Raw genomic sequence first — 14,180 nt, 5'->3', positions numbered from 1 at the left:
TGGATGAGCTGATCGTTTTTTTCTTACCGGGATATAACTGTGTGGTCGACCCGCTGATCTGGATCTGCTTGCTGACTCGGTAGGCTGTATCTGGCTTTGATGCTCTTCGGTTTGTGCAAAATCCCGAAGTTTTCGTCACTCCTTCGGGGTAATTTTGAAATTCTAATACTTTTAGCACATCCACTGGTTCTGCTGTTCAGGAAAGTAGACAAAATATCAGTTAGGTCCTTTTATTTTTACTCAGTGTTCAGTTCATTACAACAATCAACACATGGATCCAGAAAGGAAGTACCTATGATTCCAAACTACCAGCAGCTCTAAACAGCAACATTACATGTTATAAATGCCATATGAAATAGAGTAACTTGTATATTTTCACATACACACAGACACTCAGATATATACATACACTTACAAGCGACCTTATTAGGTTCAATTGCTTGTTAACACAAATAGCTAATCAAGGATTCAAGGATTCAAAGGAGTTTATTGTCATACGCACATAGGAACATGTTCCCTGCACAATGAAATGTGTTTACTGCATTTAACCCATCCTAATTGCCAGTTAGGAGCAGAGGTCCGGGGACCCAGCTCTAGATGTATGTCAAACCAGACAAACACATGACAGCAACTGACTGTATTTAGGCATCTACACATGACATGGTTGTTGGTGACAGGCGGGCGGATGTGAGTATTTCAAAAACTGCTGGTTGAATGGGTGACTGCCTGATACTATCATATCAATATGGGCAATCATCGCTGAGGAATGGTTCCAACACCTTGTTGAATCAATGTTTATCATATAAATTGAAAATAATAGAAATGAATGACTTATAAGAGTGTATATATCAATATCCTTGATATAAATGTCACTCCAGTTTTGATCCCTTAAATCCATTCTCTCTGTTATTTTCCTTTTGAAATTTGGTATTTCGGTATGGTCAATTTTATCACTAAAGAATTGAAAACTACAAAAACTGGCAAATGATCACTGATGTCACTAATAAGTAGTCCCCCCTCTAAATTCCCCACGGTAACATTTGTCAATATATTGTCAATAAGTGTCGATGTGTTCGCAGTTATCCTAGTTTGATGGGTAATCACTGGATACATTCCCATACAAAACACAGAATTTATATATTCAGTTGTATGTATTTGGCTATGAGGATTTAAGAGGTCTATGTTGAAGTCTTCACAAACAAATAAAAGCTTATTATTTTTAATAATGTTGTACATCTCAGTCAGCTTTTCCACAAAGTTGGTGGTGCAAAGGGACTGCAAAATGCATGTAAAAAGATTATATTTTGTACAAGCAGTATTTAAAGCTAAGAACAATTGATACCGAGAGAAGATATAATATATATAAAACAAACTAACTAAAATTATCTTTATCTAACTAATTATCTATTATCTATCTAATTATCTAACGATCTTGTAAAAGGCAGTATTGTAGTGATTTGTTGGAAAAAAGTAATAAAATATTAAATAAATCTAAATAAGAAAAAAGGTGGTAAAGAATATCCTGGCTTTTTTACATAAATACCAATGCACTTGTTAAGGAAAATAAAGCTATAGCAGCTCATTTTAAGGATTACTTTGTTAATGTGGTTAAAAATTTAGCAAATTCAATTATATCTTCTAAAATGTGCTCTTTGGATTACAGTAACACATACACATAACACATAAAATTTAGGATTCAGTGGTCATTAAAGAAACTGATGAATGCAAAATAATTGACATTGTTCATAAACTCTAAGGGAATAAAATCAACTGATAGAGATGACTTTGATATTTTTTTTGATGAAAAATATTATTGATTGCATTGTTAAACCTTTCACATATATTTGTAACTTGTCACTAATGACTGGGAAATTTAAATCTGGTGACAAACATGTCTTTTCAAATTATAGGCCAATCTCATTCTTACCACAATTTTAAAAATTTTTAGAAAAGGTATTTGTAAATAGGTTAAATGATTTCAAAACTAAACATCATATACTTAGCGAACAGCAATATGGTTTCAGGAAAAAAAATTGCACTACTTCACTGGCTGTAATTGATTTTGTTGAACAGATTACAAATGCAATTGAAAATAAGCAACATGCTGTAGGTTTTGTTTTTGATTTACAGAAAGCATTTGATACTATCTGCAGAAATTTGTCATTAAATGATATTGAAATTGTAACAAAGAAAGAAAGAAAGTAAAGTTACCCATGAGTACTGTAACAATTAGAAGATGCCTCTGTGAAGCCAAACTATGGACAAGAAGCCCCCGCAAAGTCTCACCATTGAAAAAATGACGTGTTGAAGAGGTGACAATTTGCCAAACAACACACTGGCTGACCTAAAAAGAAATGGCTCAACATTTTGTGGACTGATGAAAGAAAGATTGTTCTTTTTGGGTCTAGGGGCTGCAGACAATTTGTCAGACGACCTCAAAAACTGAATTTAGGCCACAGTACACTGTGAAGATAGTGACAACCTGGTGGAGTAAGCATCACAATATGTGCATGTTTCTCATACTATGATGCCCGGCCTATTTATCACATATCAAGGATCATGGATCAGTTTGAATACATCAAAGTACTTGAAGAGGCCATGTTGTCTGAAGCCGAAGAGGAAATGCTCTTGAAATGGGTGTTTCAACAAGACAACGACCCCAAACACACCAGGAAGTGAGCAGCATCTTGGTTCCAGACCAACAAGATTAACATTATGGAGTGGCCAGTCCAATCCCTGGACATTAATCCAAGAGCAGATTTGTGGGGTGATGTCAAACATTATGTTTTTGAGGCAAAACCAAGAAATGCAGAGGAATTGTGGAATATAGTCCATTCATCCAGGACTGGAATACCTGTTCACAGGTGCCAGAAGTTAGTTGACTCCATGCAACACAGAAGTGAAGCAGTTCTCAACTAAATATTAATTAAGTAATTCGTGGAAAAGTTAAATCTTCAAGCATTTTTGTCGGTTTATAAAATAAATGCTTGAGTTTGTAATGAAAAATGCAGACACTGCTATTATTTATTTATTTATTTGAACAGCCTAATAATACTTTTTCTGCACTTTCTGTAAAGTAATAACAAATTTGATCATTTTTTTCTTCATGTTTTGATTTGGAATAGAATGTGCAGTGTACAATAGTAGTGTGCATTTGCATGTTTGGAAATAACAGCTATTATAAGGATTTTGAGCTTTACTCAAAATTTATTTTCAAGTCCAGACTTAAGACACACTTATTTTCCCTTTCATATGGCTAGCATACTGGTACAGATTTGTTTTACGCTTTTTACTCTTTTAATTCATGTTATTAGTAATTGGAGTGGGCCCCGGCCTCAACTTTACCTAAATTCTGGGTCTTTTAGTGAAGCTTAGGGCTAGTGGCCGGCGATCACCTTATTATTTCTTCTGTATTTCTTGTTGATTAATGCTGGCAAATTATACAGTATTTCTTGTCTTTCTGATGCCTGATACTGTTTTTTCTCTCTGTTTAAGGTGCAGCTCCATCCAGAGATGGGAGTTGTATTTGTTTTGACGACCCTCCTGTCCTGTGCACCAACAGCAATTCTTGTATATTCGTCTGTGAATTGTTCTGTAATTTATGTTTTGTAGCATGGCCCAAGTAGAGGGTCACCCCTTTGAGTCTGGTCTGCTTGAGGTTTCTTTCTCAGAGGGAGTTTTTCCTTACCACTGTTGCTCTGGGGGTTGGTAAGGTTAGACCTTACCTGTGTGAAGCGCCTTGAGGCAACTCTGTTGTGATTTGGCGCTATATAAAGGAAATTTTTTGAAACACACTGCTATTATTTTGAACACAACTGTACTTTTGTTTTAGAGGTAACTGTCATAAAAGTCAATTTCATATGCACATGGAAATCTGTTTAATTCTGTTTCATTCTGTTGTGTGAACCAGCATCATTTTTGTGTTCATGTCTGTATAAGTGTTAATGTTCATTACAAACATAGGCCCAGAACTGTTAAACATAAAACAGTCTGACATTTTTTTTGAAGGAACACATATGAAATTGAAAATACTCCAGGTTAAGCTCATGATCACTTCTAATTAAAGGAGTCATATCATGCAAAAAACAGTTTTGATCCTCATCCTGAATATTTTCATGTTTGAGGTTTAAAGATGAATATCTCCAAATTTGTGTTCACATTCACCCTCTACAAACATAATCTGGTCTTGACAAAACTTGTTTAAAACAACGGTGAAATGTGTAACAGAAATATCTCCTAAATGCTATAATTTTACCTCAGATTTTTTAAAACAATCTCATCACACTGTATGTACTTAATATATATAAGCACAAATGTGTTTCATGCTTATAGAAACCTACAGTTTTGATCCTACCTACACCAAATTTGGTGTGCTGAGAGCTTGGGTCACTGGACTCCTTATGGGCATATTTAGAATGTTTCATTGCACATGTAACAGGATATTCAGATTTTTTTCTTTTGCACAGCTTGATCTATGGGAAGACATGTTATGGCTACAAATAGCTCAACGGTGGAACATTGGTAATGTAGCCTGGTTGGAACAAACACAACGTGGTCTCACGGCAAGTTGTGATTCAGCAGCACGAAATATACATTAATCTATTGGTTTGTGATATTGTGACGAAAAGCACCTCATTTTCGTCATGGCAGCACAAATTAATTCTCGTTCATTTTGTGATGGCTGCACGAAATTAAAAGTGAAGCGGGGGGTCGGGGGTGGTTATGGTTAGGGTGGGGGGAAGAGTAAGATTAGGTTATGGTTAAGGTTAGGGTTGGGGTAGGAGTAGGGTTAGTAATAGTGAGTTAAAAAAAAACCTGTCACGAAAATCTGACTCTGTGGCACCGTGCTGGAAATTAGCTGCACAGATCAAAACAGTTTTTTTGTATCAGGCTATGTTAAATTAACACTGGCAGTGTTAAGTTAATACTAGAAAGTGTTTATATGCATCCAGTCTCTCTCACTCACTCACTCGACTTCAATCGCTTACTCCAATTAAGGGTCACGGGAGGGCTGGAGCCTATCCCAGCAGTCATGGGGTGTGAGGCAGGGTACACCTTGGACAGGATGCCAGTCTGTTGCAGGGCCACATATAGACAAACAAACACACTCACACCCACGGAGAATTTTTAAAGTTTCCAGTCCACCTGACCTGCATGTCTTTGGATGTGGGAGGAGAACACCCAAAGAGAACCCACACAGACACCGGGAAAACATGCAAACCAAACACAGAAAGTTCACAGGTGGGAATCAACCACATGTCCTTCTTGCTGTGAGACAACAGTGCTAACCACTAATCCACTGTGCTGCCCCGTGTCCAGTGTTTTCAGTGTTAAATTAACACTTTCAAAATTGTTAACACTGTCAGTATTACATTTAACACTACAAAAATGTCTTTCTGTGTCTACTCTTTTCAGTGTTCATTTAACACTGCAAAAGCTCAATGGACCTCATTGTATTTTCAAGCATAATATGGTGGCCAAGTGGTTAGTACATTTGGTCCTGGTTCAAACCTCACCTCTGCCACATTTCTCCATGTGATGCTGAGTTGCATCAGGAAGGGCATCTGCTGTAAAACTTGTACCAACTCAACATGCAGGCCCAGCTTGGCTTTGCTGTGGCCCTGAGTGCAAACAAAGGAGCAGCTGGAGGGACTTACAAATGCATTTCTCCAATGATCAGCTGTTATCAGGTTGCAGAAGGAAATGTGACCCGTGACTCTACAGAGCTATCTGACAGGAAATACCATTTTCAAAGCCACATGTGCCAACACTGAATTGTCTCCATAATACCTGGATTGCTTTACCATGATAAGAGTGACCAGACACCATCTAGGCTTCCAATTTTCCCCTGCCTGATGCACTTGAGCCTGCCTGACACCCATGGGAAAGCACTACAATCTTAATTTTTCAACAGCTTCTGTCTCTGTATCAAACACTAGCTTGATAATAGGGATGAGGAAGAGACCAAAGTCCTACAGTACAGCCAGCGCCCCAGTCTATAGTCAGTCACTGCATACAACTTAGGCAGAATCATGGTCCCTTTGTATGTGAGATCGTATGATTCCAGGAAATACCTGGTGTCAAACTTCCAATCAAAAAGACTGAAGAGTGACTTCAGAATTTTGACTTCATAAATTTACAAAAATTTGAATAATGTCACATTTAGAAATAAAACCACAAATCTGAAAGTTGGACAATATAGAAAATGCAAACTAACTTCTGTTTCATGGCAGACAGCATGAACTTGAGATATTTCATGTATTGTGTGGTCAACTTAATTTCATATATATATATATATATATATATATATATATATATATATATATATATATATATATATATACAGAAGTTTGTTGTTTTGTTTTTCAAAATCTAAATATTATATCATCACTTTTGCAACCATTTTTCTGGAGACAACCCAGGTGATGGATACATGAACATTTCCAAGTCACTGAATCTGTCTTAATTTCTTATAAATCATTAAGAAATGCAAACACAATTTTCCTGTATAAATCTGTGTGAAGCAGGCAGCTCTCAAAGTGCGAATGACCATGTTGGAAGGAGTGTAGGAAACCATCAAGACTGCTAGATGACTTTGAAGGAGTTATAGACTTCTGTGGTTGTATAAACTGTAGATAGTGCAACTTTTGTCTCTGTTACATCACCAGTTATACAGCTTTATGATGATGTTTAGATTTTAAATAGATCAACAGAAAAAGTTTTTATCGTCATCATATTGAAGGGATCAGTCAAAAATATAACAAAATGTGGGTAGCACTCCATGAGACATATCTAAAACAAATGAATATCTAAAATTAAAACAGTCAATCACTGGCCAATAAATAGTGCTTTTCAAAAGAACAAGCGAAATTTCTCTTCCCCCTGGTTATTATAGTTTTTTCCACAATGCTGTCCAGTGGTAATTCTGTGCCGTTAATTTCCCCACAGTGCATAGAGCAATGTACAGGTGTCTCCCTAGTTAACTTTCGGTTTGATGTGCTCTTGTCGGTCTTTTTTCCTTTGCACCTTTTGTGTTTCCTCACTCTCTCTCAGTGATCATAGTTCAATATTAATTTCCTGGTGATTCTGGCAACTGTGATTATTCATGTTTGCCATTATACCAGATTACAGTCCTTCTGAGGTTATAATTAAAGGAGCATCATACTGTCAACTAAGGTGGCAGTATGATGCATTTGAGGCTGTCAAATCATGGTTGAAGGAGAAACACCATTGTTCTTATAATTAGTAGTATTGTCTAGATTTTAGTTGAGGCAACTGGACTTCTTGTTCTCTTCTTGGCCTCTTCCTTATCCACAGATCTTTGCCTGGAAGACTGAGAACCTACAGAGACTTATTTTCTAGAATTCTGCATTTTAGCTGTTGATCATTTGTCTCTCTGTTTTATTTGAGCTGTGCTTTTTTATTTATATTGTTTTATTTTACTCCCTATTCTTTTTTCCTTCAGAAACAGCAGGGGAAAAACTCTTTCAATGACAAGGGTTGGATATTAGCATGCTGCTGTAACATACTAAAGACAATGCATTTCACACTTGTGCCAAATTGTATGTTACAATTCCAATATTTAATAAAGATAAATACAGATAAAGATAATTTTTTGAGTTCTCACATTTGCACACTTCTGTCATTAACAGACTAGCGTTCCTTTAAAAAGTGTCTCTTTTTACATGTCCCCTGCCAAATCATAGTGGTTCCATCTCTCTCTCTCACATTGTCCTTGTTTTCCCAGTGTTCCTGGTGAGTACCATTAGTGTTCCAGTGATTCCTGTGTTTTGACCTTTGGTACTTATCCTCACCACTCAGTTTCCCATATTTTAGCTTCAATATCTTTTTGACTTAGTTGCTATTTTGGGCTGGGTCCTGGTTATTCCTCCTGTTGTGCCCTTGGAAAGACTGCTGTTAAGTATCCTGATTTGTTGTGTACTGAACCCTAGCCTGGACTCTGTTCTTTAGTGTTCAGGTAGGTTGCCAGGTGTGCACCTTATAAACCAGCCAGTTGCCAGGTCTGCACTTTATAAGCCAACCTGTTAGGATGTGCAAGCCATTTCATCCCATTTTGCACTTTTTTGGATCATGGGTGATCGTACTAGAACGGCGCCCTGTGGAATAGGGGTGTGTGTGTGTGTGTGTGAGAGAGAGAGAGAGAGAGAGAGAGAGCGAGAGCGAGAGCAACAGAGAGAGTGAGTGAGAGAGAGAGAGAGAGAGAGAGAGAGAGAGAGAGAGAGAAAGGATTGTTTTAGGTTTCTTTTTGGTTTTAGGAATGTTCTGTTGAATATGTAGACAGCATGAACAGGCAGTTGTATGAGGAAAACCAGACAAGGTCATTTATAGTCTCCCTGCCAGCACAGGTCAAATAATTGTTCAATTGTAATACTGACTTCTGTCATTACAGGAAACACATGGACAGCATGGTTCTTTTAAGTGTTTGTGTCAGTGTGCATCTGCCTCCCCCCCCCCCCCCCCAAAAAAAAAAAAAAACAGGCTTGCAGCCTGTTCATAACCAGATATAAACTCTGCTCAGCATCACTTGATGTTGTTGATCAATGCAAGGGTGTTCACAGCCTGGTTTGTGACAAGAAGCCACTTGATTTTTAAGAATTGCCTACTTGACACAAATTTACCATTTCTTAATGTTTGATGTAAATGAAGTCCAAGACAGAAATGACTTAGAAATTGTCATGGTCAGCCTTTGTCCTTCCCCTTTTTAACCTCTTGTGCATAGTTTGTCTGTTTTCCCTCCAGGTGGTGCACTGTAGAGCCAAGGAACACCTGCAGCTCATCATCTCCTCGCACCTCATGCACATGAGCTCCCAACCATAAGCTGGGTACTTAAACACCAGCTCTGAGCTCATTCTTTGCCAGAGTCTCGGTGACCCTGACCAGCAAGAATCTTCTCTGAACATCCATGACCTTGTCTACGCTGACGCATACATGTGCTCCAACGTCTGAGCTTTCCACAGCTCAGTTCAAGTTCCTCATCCTTGGCTCTCTGCATCCCACCTGGATCCAGTTCCAGCTCCATATATTCCAGGACTCCAGCTCATTCTCAGACTCCCAAGTCTGTCCCTGTGTGCACTGTGGCTCCCGAACTTCCACCACTATATGTGAACCTAGTCTCAGCTCAGCAAGCTTCTTCCAGCTCAGCACCTCAGTTATTTATTATTGTAAATAAAGCTCTTTTCATTCACAACCTATTCTGGTTCTTGCTCCCAGCGTTTAAGTCCATCTCCTGTAACGGACCGGTCCCATCCGGACCTCTAACCACAACATAAGACTCTGGCCATAAAAATGGACTCAGCGGGATCTGATTCAGCAGGCTCTCAACCTTCAAGGGAAATTCCTGGGAGAAATACAGCTATCCATGGATTCCTTTGAAGCCCAGGTCCGGAGCCTCTCAGCCCGGGTTCCTCACTCTGCAACCCTGTCTCACGGTAAGTCGTGATTCAGGAGCATGAAATATACATTAATCTATTGGTTCGTGATATTGTGACGAAAAGTGCCTCATTTTCGTCACGGCAGCACAAATTCATTCTCATTTATTCCGTGATGGCTGCACGAAATTAAAACTGAAGCGGGGGGTCGGGGTTGCTATGTTTAGGGTGGGGAGAATTCACACCAGACGACACGCAACGCCACAAATTCGCGTCCCTCGCCTGGCAATGGATGCGCCACCATCACCCGGTGTGTCGCTCTGCTTTAGCTGTGAAAAGTCACCCCAATGTTTCATCGAATAGGAGAAGCTTCCATTCCGCTCACTGGCTCCGGTTGTCAGTCAAGTCAATATGGCGGACCTTGATCACACGGAGTGAGGTGCTGTGCTCTATTTGTTGTGGAAAGCTGACAAACATCGCCAGCGGCACCGTCCCTGGGTTCACAACATCCTCATGAGACTTTACCAATTTGGGGAGTTTCATTATTTGCTGCAGGAGCTGCGTCTGGATGACGGACGCTTTCAGCAGTACTTCCACCTCTCCAGGACCCAGTTTGACTACCTCCTGCCCCGTTCGTGCACGCACATGTGAACAATTAAAAAAAATAAAACTGGCTGCCACTGCTGCTGTGTTGCTGCTGCTGCAGTGCTGCTGCTCGCTCTCCCCTCAAACTCTGTCATAATTGTGTTATAAACCAGCCACCATTTGTTTTATTATACATCTGTGTAGTTAATAAATAAAATAATCTTCACGGACGATTCGTTCGCGCCCACACGTGAAAAAGAAAAAACTGGCTGCTGCAGTGCTGCTGCTCGCTCTTCCCTCAAACTCTGTCATAATTGTGAAATAAAGGATAAAAGGGATATAAGTCCTGCTCACAGGCTGGCTGCCAGAGACAGGACATGGCCACATCAAGTATAAACTCCAGACATCTCTACATCACTACATATCCAGTCCCTGATTGGTCATCGCGATGCAACAAGACAAAAAAATTCTGATTTTTCAACTTCAACTTTCAACTTTTTGAACAAAATCGCTTCATTCGCATCGCTTCATTCGCGTCCATTGTGTTGCTTGGACTTTTGTGGCGCCACAACGCATCCTTCCATTGCGTGGCGTCCGGTGTGAACTCGGCATTAGGCGTTAGTGAATATTTTGTTCGAGGGTCCTGCAGAATTGAGACTTTGGCTGGTGGGCGTTGCAGTGCATTTCTTAGGGGGGGCCTGTCCTTGGTTCCTCGTACAACCCCTGGCAAAAATTATGGAATCACTGGCCTCAGAGGATGTTCATTCAATTGTTTAATTTTGTAGAAAAAAAGCAGATCACAGACATGACACAAAACTAAAGTCATTTCAAATGGCAACTTTCTGGCTTTAAGAAACACTATAAGAAATCAAGAAAAAAGATTATGGCAGTCAGTAACGGTTACTTTTTTAGACCAAGCAGAGGAAAAAAATATGGAATCACTCAATTCTGAGGAAAAAATTATGGAATCACCCTGTAAATTTTCATCCCCCAAATTAACACCTGCATCAAATCAGATCTGCTCATTGACATTGACCCTATGCCATGACATTGACCCTATGTGTCTTTTTGCAAGGAATGTTTTTGCAGTTTTTGCTCTATGGCAAGATGCATTATCATCTTGAAAAATGATTTCATCATCCCCAAACATCCTTTCAATTGTCCAAAATATCAAACATAAACTTGTGCATTTATTGATGATGTAATGACAGCCATCTCCCCAGTGCCTTTACCTGACATGCAGCCCCATATCATCAATGACTGTGGAAATTTACATGTTCTCTTCAGGCAGTCATCTTTATAAATCTCATTCGAAAGGTACCAAACAAAAGTTCCAGCATCATCACCTTGCCCAATGCAGATTCGAGATTCATCACTGAATATGACTTTCATCCAGTCATCCACAGTCCACAATTGCTTTTCCTTAGCCCATTGTAACCTTGTTTTTTTCTGTTTAGGTGTTAATGATGCCTTTCGTTTAGCTTTTCTGTATGTAAATCCCATTTCCTTTAGGCGGTTTCTTACAGTTCGGTCACAGACGTTGACTCCAGTTTCCTCCCATTCATTCCTCATTTGTTTTGTTGTACATTTTTCGATTTTTGAGACATATTGTTTTAAGTTTTCTGTCTTGACGCTTTGATGTCTTCCTTGGTTTACCAGTATGTTTGCCTTTAACAACCTTCCCATGTTGTTTGTATTTGGTCCAGAGTTTAGACACAGCTGACTGTGAACAACCAACATCTTTTGCAACATTGCGTGATGATTTACTCTCTTTTAAGAGTTTGATAATCCTCTCCTTTGTTTCAATTGACATCTCGCGTGTTGGAGCCATGATTCATGTCAGTCCACTTGGTGCAACAGCTCTCCAAGGTGTGAGCACTCCTTTTTAGATGCAGACTAACGAGCAGATCTGATATGATGCAGGTGTTAATTTTGGGGATGAAAATTTACAGGGTGATTCCATAATTTTTTCCTCAGAATTGAGTGATTCCATATTTTTTTCCTCTGCTTGGTCTAAAAAAGTAACCGTTACTGACTGCCACAATCTTTTTTTCTTGATTTCTTATAGTGTTTCTTAAAGCCAGAAAGTTGCCATTTGAAATGACTTTAGTTTTGTGTCATGTCTGTGATCTGCTTTTTTTCTACAAAATTAAACAACTGAATGAACATCCTCCGAGGCCGGTGATTCCATAATTATTGCCAGGGGTTGTATTCAACCATTCCTCCAAACAGGAATGTTTTTTTGAACTTCTAATGAGGTTACGGCACGGCCTCCCTGTTTTCCGCCGTGGGCTTAGGAGAGATGTATGCCTTGGATCCTGCTCCCCTGTTGGCCCTGGAGAGTCACACAGCCTCTGTATTCTCCACCGTGGGCTCTGGGTAGTTCCGTCCTGCCCCGTTTAGTTGCCAGGAGGCCGCCCTTTAAGGAGGGGTACTGTCATGGTCAGCCTTTGTCCTTGCCCTTTTTAACCTCTTGTGTGTAGTTTGTCTGTTTTCCCTCCAGGTGGCGCGCTGTAGAGCCGAGGAACACCTGCAGCTCATCATCTCCTCGCACCTGATGCACATGAGCTCCTGATCATGAGCCGGCTACTTAAACCTCGGCTCTGAGCTCAGTCTTTGCCAGTCTTGGTGACCCTGAAAGTCTTACGTGAGAAATCCAAGACCTTGTCTACGCTGATGCTTCTATACATTCTGATGTCTGAGCTTTCTGCAGCTCATTTCAAGATCCTCGTCCTCGGATCTCTGTGTCCCATCTGGCTCCACTTCCAGCTCCATATACTTCAGGACGCCAGAAACAGAAGACAGAAACAAAAGGGGGGAGTTTGTGTCCACGTGTGCCGGTGGCTCATATCAGTCTCTGTCCGTGTATGCTGGAGTTGGCTTGACAACAGGAGGCTGTGGGGGAGGGCAGATAGATAAGAGGGACGCGGAATGCTTATCAAAGTCTATGAGATCATTCTGGAGGAAAAACAAGTGGGGCATTTTGACCTTCGGTAGCTGATAAGCTGCCATGATTGGAGTTGGGTAGAGAAACAGAAATTCCACAGCTCCTCTCACTGTCTGAAACCAATTTATGAGTAATCCCTGGTGTCTAACATCTTCCTCTGCAAGGCAGACATTTGCTCCGAGATGGTATCCAACTTGCGTTTGAGTTTTGAACGTTAACGCAGTCTGAGCATATACCATTTTGCCCACCTCATTAATCATGATGGACAGGTGTGGGGTTGTGGTTCTGGTAGCAGCCCTCTTGCCAATTTTCCAGTAGGTCAGGGCAGTGCATAAACCAATAAGCACCAGACCTCCTGCCATAAAAACATATAAAATAAATCCTCGATGTCTTCCACTGAGAGTGGTGCCAAGCACGTAATGTGCCACTTCTCCCAGGCATTGAGAACATAGCTCCCAGGATAGGTTCCATCTGGACATGCAGGGTCCCCCAGCCTTGATTTCCTTGTGAAAAATGGGTGTCAATAGCATTGAGAGCCCACCTGATCAATTCCATGGTTATTCCGAATTAGTTTGAAGAATTCACAAGCTGGTGAAGTTGGGACTTTTGAAGGTTGTAGCTGAAATAAAGACAAAAAAGAAGAAGAAGAGAGAGGAGGAGATGCGACTGCCCTCGCAATAAAGCTCTTTTTGTTTGCAACCTATTCTGGTTATTGCTCCAGTGTTTGTGTCCATCACCTGTAATGGTCTGGTCCCATCTGGACCTCTAACCACAACAGAAATGTTCATGTATTCATCCCCTGACCTGTCTTCAAAAGGTGGCAGGAAGTGATGATTTAATCCTTATATTTAGAATAAATTGATCCCATCCCAACTATTTGTGGGGGAGTGGGGAATGTGTTGCAGACCTTAAGCAGGAATGGACATATATTAACAAATGAAGTGAAGTTGGCCACGCAAAACATGAAATATCTTTGGTTCATAGTGTCTGCAATGAAACATAGGTCATTGTAAATGTAAGGATTGCTTTATTTTCCTTTTGCACTCTTGAGTCTCATGGTTTCTTCTGAATTGGGGTTGTACAAGATAAAGTGGAAGGCTTTTACACGTATCTCAGTTTCAGTTATCCAAAACAGCTAACCAAAAGTTAGCGTCAATAACTGCTAATTACCTAACTGAAAAGTTATCTTTACAACGCTAAACCGATATAACCACCAAAAAATTATCTGAAATACACTCTTAGCTACTACGAAACTGATT

General features: G+C 40.0%; 1 protein-coding gene across 4 annotated transcripts in view; it reads right to left on the bottom strand.

The window, feature by feature from the left end:
- col11a1a (collagen, type XI, alpha 1a) overlaps positions 1-14,180 on the bottom strand; it is a 363,765-nt gene that overhangs the window by 300,218 nt on the left and 49,367 nt on the right. For all 4 annotated transcript variants that reach the window (XM_034171602.1, XM_034171606.1, XM_034171594.1 and 1 more), the window contains exon 2: positions 28-192. The gene's annotated coding sequence lies outside the window, so the exon portion shown is untranslated. The remainder of the gene's footprint in view (positions 1-27; positions 193-14,180) is intronic.

Source organism: Thalassophryne amazonica, chromosome 1 (genome assembly GCF_902500255.1).
Source record: "Thalassophryne amazonica chromosome 1, fThaAma1.1, whole genome shotgun sequence".
In the NCBI taxonomy this organism is placed as follows: Eukaryota; Metazoa; Chordata; class Actinopteri; order Batrachoidiformes; family Batrachoididae; genus Thalassophryne; species Thalassophryne amazonica.
This window is presented reverse-complemented; position numbering and strand designations above follow the sequence as displayed.